The sequence below is a fragment of the Triticum aestivum genome, chromosome 1D (genome assembly GCF_018294505.1).
Source record: "Triticum aestivum cultivar Chinese Spring chromosome 1D, IWGSC CS RefSeq v2.1, whole genome shotgun sequence".
NCBI classification, from domain to species: domain Eukaryota; kingdom Viridiplantae; phylum Streptophyta; class Magnoliopsida; order Poales; family Poaceae; genus Triticum; species Triticum aestivum.
This window is the reverse complement of record NC_057796.1, coordinates 9,491,664-9,499,395: the sequence shown is the minus strand read 5'-3', so window position 1 is coordinate 9,499,395 and position 7,732 is coordinate 9,491,664. Positions and strand designations below refer to the sequence as shown.

At 47.2% G+C, this 7,732-nt stretch overlaps 1 pseudogene; it reads left to right on the top strand.

The window, feature by feature from the left end:
- The first annotated feature begins 1,078 nt into the window (after window positions 1-1,078).
- On the top strand, window positions 1,079-7,344 carry LOC123156870 (disease resistance protein PIK6-NP-like; annotated as a pseudogene).
- Window positions 7,345-7,732: the final 388 nt, after the last annotated feature.

Below are 7,732 nucleotides of genomic sequence, written 5' to 3'. Positions count from 1 at the left end.
GGGAACACAAAAATAATCGGCGACTGGTTGGTCCTTGTGCCAATGTCTTCACCTTGGGTTCCATTAAGAATTCTGTCATCTGCTTACTCAGAATCCTAATAGACAACTGGCATGCACCTGTTCCGATCTAGCAAAAGCAGATTTACAGCCAAGGAGATTGTGAGCTTTGAATAGTTTGCACATAGCCTGCTTCGTAGCTGAGCTTCATCATGAGGTTTATAGAAATTTCAGATGACTTAACAAAACATCACCACTTAAAGATTCAGTCAGTTGGGCGGTATAGAATGATTATGCAAGTGCCATATCACAAACCTTCATCAGTTGAGTAACTTGCGACTGTGCTCTTTTAGATTTTTTCTTTATGCTTCATGTGAGGCACCCGACATATACGTCGTCCCAAGCAAAATATGTAATTTCATATGCATCTCTCTGTGGCCTGGATACATTCAAGGGGCACACATGCCATAGTTGGACCTGTTCAACTGAACTTTAATATTAGGGGTTCCACTGGGACGCGGAGTTTTGAGATCGGGTGAACAGTAAAATCAAAACTAAATAAAAAAATTCAAAAAATCCAATTTTTTTTGGAGAAACATTGACAAAAGTTCTAAGTGCTTGCAAAAATTCGCCATGAAATCACATTCCTAGAAGGCATGGCAAAAAAAACAAAAACAGTACTCTGAAAAATCTACTTTCAAAAGCATTTTGAAGCACTGAATTTGTTTTTTTGCCACGCCTTACAGGAATGTGATTTCATGATGAATTTTTGCAGGCACTTAGAACTTTTGTCAATGTTTCTCTAAAAAAAAATTAGAATTTTTTGAATTTTTTTCGATCTTTTTTTGATTTTACTGTTCACCAAGCTCAAATGAGCTCGGGAGCAAAAAGGCACTTTCGGTTCCACTGCACCTAGCACAACTGGGAGCCTAGCGAAGTCACTTGCGACTGTGCTCTTGCAGGCAAGCAAGCTCCTCCTTTTGGTCTACCATCCTTAGCTTCTGCATCTACTTGCGCAAAGCATTTGCACTACTACCTCCAACCATTCACAACCAATACACACAAACCAACCCGCAGCGCAATGGAGGCCACCGGACTGAGCGTTGGCAAGTCGGTGCTGAATGGAGCGATTCGATACGCCACATCCGCCCTGGCAGAGGAGGTGGCTCTGCAGCTCGGAGTCCGGCGTGACCAGGTTTTCGTCACCAATGAGCTCGAGATGATGCAGGCTTTCCTTGAGTCTGTTCATGACGAGGGAGAGATGGCAACAGGGTCGTCAAGGTCTGGGTGAAGCAAGTTCGTGACGTGGCCTACGACGTCGAGGACACACTCCAGGAGTTCGCCGTGCGCCTCGAGAAGCAGTCTTGGTGGCGTATCCGTCGCAACCTACTTGACCGGCGCCGTGTGGCAAAGCAGATGAAGGAGCTCAGAGCCAATGTTGAGGATGTTAGCCAGAGAAGCATGCGCTACAAACTCATCAAGGGCCCTGCCTCAAAGGCCGCCATGGCGGCCGAGCAGTCTCGCATTACTTCTGCAGCACTGTTTAGCATCGATGAAGCAAGGTACATGTCAAGGCAAGAGAAATTGAAACTGGATCTTTTTTCAGTTGATCAACCAGAAGGAGAATGGCCTTAGGGTGATTGCGGTGTGGGGAACAAGTGCTGATCTCGGGCAGATATCCATTGTCAGAGAGGTCTATGAGAATCCAGATACTAAAGGCAAGTTCCCGTGTCGAGCCTGGGTCAGGCCGATGCATCCTTTTAATCCCAAAGACTTCATTCAGAGTATGGTGGAGCAATTTCACTTGGGCGTAGGGGCTAAAGCTCTACTGGGAGCAGAGAAGCCAGCACCAGAGCTTGCTGAGATGTTTGATGAGTACTGAGTGGGAGGAGGTACCTGATAGTGATTAATGACTTAAACACCATTGAGGTGTGGGATGGGGTTAAAAGTTGCTTCCCAAATAACAACATGGGGAGCAGGATCATAGTCTCCATCGCTAAAGTAGAAGTTCCAAGCTTATGTACAGGGCAAAAAAGCATAGTATCAGAACTCAAGCAATCGTCTGGTGATGAAAATATTTATGCTTTCCACGAGAAGGTAATAATCAAAGTTCGACCATGTGTTGTTCGTCTAGAACTCTACATCAGTCACTTGCATTTGTAGTTTGTTTTACATTAAAACAGAAGCATCATTAGTTCATTACTCAGCAACCTAGGGCAGATTCCCTTTGGGGCATGGTTTACATTCATTAGGAGTTAATCACATGATTACTCATTTAATATACCAGTTTCATTTGACAATAACCACACAAACTTGTGAGTACCATTATGTTTCTTGTTTGTAATTAAAATATCATCTTGTACCATATTATCTATTGCTAAAGAAGCAATATTGTTTGGTCCCTGTAATTACCCTGCCGTTATTGACAGTGAAGCAGCACCCGTGTTGTGTGCGACGTTGAAAATTGAAAGTAAACAGCAGTAGTATCTAAGTAGTACCTAATCGTCAAAAATAATAATCACATTCTAGGTTAGCATTTTTCAAACAGAATGCACACTGCTATGAGTAGTAACCTGTGTGCGCATGCTTGTATCTTAGATTGTGCTTTCTTAAGGAAATGGGGCAGAAAAAAAAACAGTTTGGGTTCAAATGGGAAAGTTGCATTTTAGCTATTTCAATCGTTTTAGGCTATTTATTTAGCATTATTTTACATTCATTCATGTATGGTCTCTCAACATGGATTAACATTGCTCACTTGTTCACAGGTCTCTCAAGATGGAACAGATTTAACTAGAACGGAATCAAGCTCAAACCGTGCCATTACCAGTTCAGATAACAACCCTATGGTGCCCACTGGTGAAATTTCAGAAGACCAGTCCAAGGGTGCAGATGGGGAAAATACATTAAAAAAGAGCTTCACCCGCATTCGGACGATGGCAACTGCTTTGGAGGAATCTCACCTTGTTGGGCGAGAGAAAGAAAAAGTTGAGATTATGAAACTAATTTCAGATCAACCTACCCAAGAATTCAAGGTGATCACTGTGTGGGGAATGGGCGGTCCGGGAAAAACCACTCTAGTCAAAGATATATATCAAAATCAAGAACTTAGTGCCATGTTTGAGAAGCGTGCTTGCGTGACTGTTATGCATCCTTTCAATCTTGAAGGTCTTCTTAGGAGCTTAATTATGCAACTAGATACAGAATCTTCTGAAAAGGACACGGTGGGTTTGCTGGGCAACAAGAAGAACACATTGTTATTGATGCCACTTGCAAAATTGATGAAGGAGTTGTTAAGGCTTAGAGAAAGAAAGAGGTGCTTAATTGTTGTTGATGATGTATCATCTAATGCAGAGTGGAACATGATGACTCTGCATTAGATGATACCAATTTTCCATGGAATAGGATATACAAGCCGGATCATTGTCACCACAATGGAAGAAAGTATTGCTGAACTTTGTTCAGGGAGACAAGAAAACATATATATGCTCAAAGATCTAGAACACAGCGATGCATGTGACCTCTTCACTAAAACGGTACTCCTACTTAATTATTATCGTGCTTATTTTTACGTGTCATTCATAGGTTTTTACCCACCGACTTAGCTGTTCAACCAAAATGGTCAACACTATTTGAGTGTAACTTGATCTATAACACGTCCTTTCTCTCTAGTTTTGATCCATACTAGGAGTAATTCAGGTGTTGCAACAGTATTGTAGTTCATGACTGTCAACATTATTTAAAAAGTGTGCCTCCAACATTAGTGATATGATGTGCAACCACATATATGCCTACCATTTGGTTGTTCCAATTGCCAAGTCACTTTGAACAACATATATGCCCTCTTCATGTTTTGTAAATCCCAGCCGTTCCTGCCAAATCGAACTAATTAGTCATTGGTCCACCCACCAGCATCTTGTGTGTCCCCAGAGAGCTATAGTTCCTCTTTTTCCTATCACACAGCGTTTAATATATAATTCTAGTATAAACTTATTAATCTCTGTTGCCTATCACACAACATTTTTTTATATCTGTATGAGAAACATCCATTCCAATAAGTATATTGAAATATTGTTCCCAACCTGATCTAATTTTCACAGAACTAAATAGCTTGACCATACAAATTTCAGGTATTCAAGAATACTATAGATTTGAATATGCAATATCCTGAACTAGTTGAACTGGCAGAACTGATAGTGAGGAAGTGCAGCCGACTCCCACTTGCAATAGTCACCATAGGTGGCTTCTTGTCGAACCAACCAAAAACCTGTTTGGAATGGAGGAAATTGAATGATCATCTCAGCGCCGAGTTGGAGTTGAATCCAGAGCTTGGGACCATAAGAACTGTCCGTGTGCGAAGCTATGATGGTTTACCTTATCACCTCAAGTCTTGTTTCCTATATATGCCAATCTTTCCTGAAGACCAAAAGGTTGGGAGGGGACGTTTGGCACGCAGGTGGAGTGCAGAGGGTTACTCAAGGGAGGTGCACGGAAAGTCTGGGGAGGAAATAGCGGACGACTACTTCATTGAACTTATAAGCAGGAGTATGATCCTACCATCTCAACAAACAATGCATAGTACAAAAGGAATTTACTCATGCCAGGTGCACGATCTTATCCGTGAAATTGCTATCTCAAAGTCAAAGGAAGAAAAACTTGTTTTTACGCTGGAGGAAGGTTGCAGCTCAAACAGCCAGGTCACAGTGCGCCACCTTGCTATAAATGGCAACTGGAAGGGAGATAAGAGTGAGTCCGAGAGCATAGTGGACATGTCCTATCTACGGTCAATTACATGTTTCGGAGAGTGGAAGTCATTTTTTGATTCTAACAAGATGAGGTTGCTACGAGTGTTGGACCTAGAAGACACAACTGGTCTACATGATCATCACCTTAAGGTTATTGGGAAGTTTCTCCACCTAAGATACCTTTCTCTAAGAGGATGTAATGATATTTATCACCTTCCAGATTCATTGGGCAACCTGAGACAACTTGAGACTCTTGACATTAGAGATTCCCGCATAGTGCTCCTGCCAAAGACAATCATCAAGCTTCGGAAGTTAAACAATCTTCATGCTGGTACAAAATCAGTGGATGATGCGGTCTCGATTGATGATGAGTTCGTACATAACTTTCCACAGGCCATCCAAAATAGGCCATGCATATTGTGTATCATGCCGCTGTTCTTTTGTATAGCGTATTGTGCACCTCAGCTTACGCTTGATTGTGACCCCAGCCATTGTGATGCATGCACCTTCTTTTGCTGCCATCTATTGCCTGCTATTGCAATGCGCCTTGACTTGTATGGTGTTCTGTTGTCAAGAGGGATAAGAAAGCTTAAAGCCCCGCGCACACTTGGTGTTGTAAATATCGCACGACCACAGGGGAAGGTCGTTCTGCAGGACATAAAAAGGCTAACCCAATTGCGCAAGCTGGGAGTGACTGGCGTCAAGAAGGAAAATGGACAAGAGTTGTGTTCAGAAATTGTCGGTCTGGTCCGCCTGGAGTCATTGTCAATCCGGTCAGAGGAGGAGCCAGGTTTATGTGGCTGCTTGGAAGGAAAGTTCTCATTTCCGGAGACACTACAGAGCCTCAAGCTGTACGGCAACCTGGTGAAACTGCCGGAATGGATCCAGGGCCTCAAGAATCTGGTGAAGTTGAAGCTGCGAAGCACCATGTTATCAGAGGACAATGACGCAATGCAACTCCTTGGTAATCTACCAAACCTGTGCTCCTTGCATCTTATGTGGAAGTCAGTCCGTCAGGGTGAAGTGTTCCGTTTCCATGAGGGGGCATTCCCAAGCCTGGTGTTGCTGGAAGTTGGTGGCTATGTATCTGTGAAGTTTGAACAAGGAGCAACCCCTAAGCTTGAGCTGCTCAAGGTTGATCATGCATTGATCAACAGTGAAGCCTCGAGGAAGTCGTGCTGGAGCGAGTGAAAAGTTAATACGCCCTCCCCGCTCCCGTCCCCCTCCCCGCTCCCGTTAGGGTTTCCGGCCCCCCGCCGCCGCCGCCGCCCTCCCCCGCTCCCGCCGCCGGCGGGCGTGCCCCGGCTCCCCCTCCCCCTCCCCTCCTCCCCCGTACCCCCCGTGTCGCCTCCCCGAGCGAGGCGACCGGGGGCTCCCCTTCCCTCCCCCTCCCAGCGGTCCCCCTCCTCTAATCCCCTCCCGCCGCCGCCGGGGTAGGCCTCCGGGCCTGGCTCGCGTGATGCCGGCGGCGGCGGCCCCGTTCTTTTCCTCCCCGCACGGCGCTGTGGCTCGGGCGATGGCGTCGGCGGTGGTGCACCCAGGCCGGAGTCGGATCCGGTGGCGGCTCGTCTTCGCAGGCGGCGCAGCTCCGGGTGGCGAGGTGGCGGTGGCGTGGCTGCTTGGCTGCGGGGCGGCGCAATGGCTGGCGGCGGAACCCTTCCGGCCCAGATCTAGGCCCTTTTAGGCCCCATCTGGGTCTAGGTGGGCCTGGCGTGTGCTATTCGGCGTCATCTCCGGCGGACGGAGGTGTGGCTTGGGCTAGGGGTGGCGGAGACCGTGGCGCGTGTACTGCAGCGCAGCGACAGGAGCTTCACGAGCCCACTTCGGGCTCGGCCGGGCAGGGGTGCCTGGTTTGCTCCTGAGCTACGTCCGGTCGGTCACCGCCGAGGGTGGTGGAGGTTGTCCCCACCCACGTGGCCGCTGACTCTGCTGCTCCTCGTTTCCGGTTGGTTCCCCTCGATCCTGCCGGTCTCGCTTCGCTTGTCACGGTGAGACGGCGTTGGTGACTGCGAGTTCGTGGTGGCGCATATTGGCAGACGGCAAGTATGGTGGAGCGCGATGGATCGTCTGGGGTCGTGGTTGGTTGGGGGTTGGGAGAAATCCTTGTCGGCTTGTTCGGCACCGACGCGGTGACGCCTGTGGGCGCCGCCGTGCCTTCCTCAAGGGTGTCGGATATCCCCCTTCCCTCCCACGGCCCTTCGCGTACCGGGGGAAACCCTAGGCCATGTCCGGTAGCAGCATCGTTTTCGTCGCGTTCCTTCTTGAAGGTGTTGCTTGGTATGCGGCCTTTCGTGGTGCTAGGTGCGTTGTGGAATTCTCCGGCGGGCGCAGTGGCTGCGAGTTATCTTCGTTTTCGTTGATCCGCCGTTGTCGGCATTTTCTTCCTTTTGTATTTTCTCTTTCTTTTCTTTTGGGCGTGCCTGTGCTGCTTCCGCCCCAGCACCTATCGTTGGCTGTATCGATGTTGTTGCTTTGTAATACAAAGCGGGGGAAAACCCTTTTTCAGTAAGTCGTGCTGGAAGGTGACTACGATGACTCTGAACTGGCATACCTGAGGGGCGAGCTCGCAGAGAATCCAAATCATCCCATCATGAAGATGGTCTGATTTGATCCAAAGTCAATCACGCTCAGCAATCCAGAGCAAGCTAAGAGGTACTGTCAGACTTCCATTTGCGAGTTGTATCTAGCTATCACCAGTTTATCGTTGATGTTTCCATCTGTGCTGGTTGATCGGTCACTTGTTCTGCAGTCACATATATTCACCAGCTAATTATGTATAGGTCGTGTCTGTCGGCGTCCTGATAATAATTTGTTGTTGCAAGTTTTACGTGACTGCTACGGGCTTAGCAAAAACCGTTCTTACCTACGCATCAAAACCACAACGATAGTTTGTCAAGTTGGTGCTGTTTTAACCTTCGCAAGGACCGGGCGTAGCCACACTCGGTTCAACTAAAGTGAGAGAGACAGACACCCGCCAGTCACCTTTAAGCAAC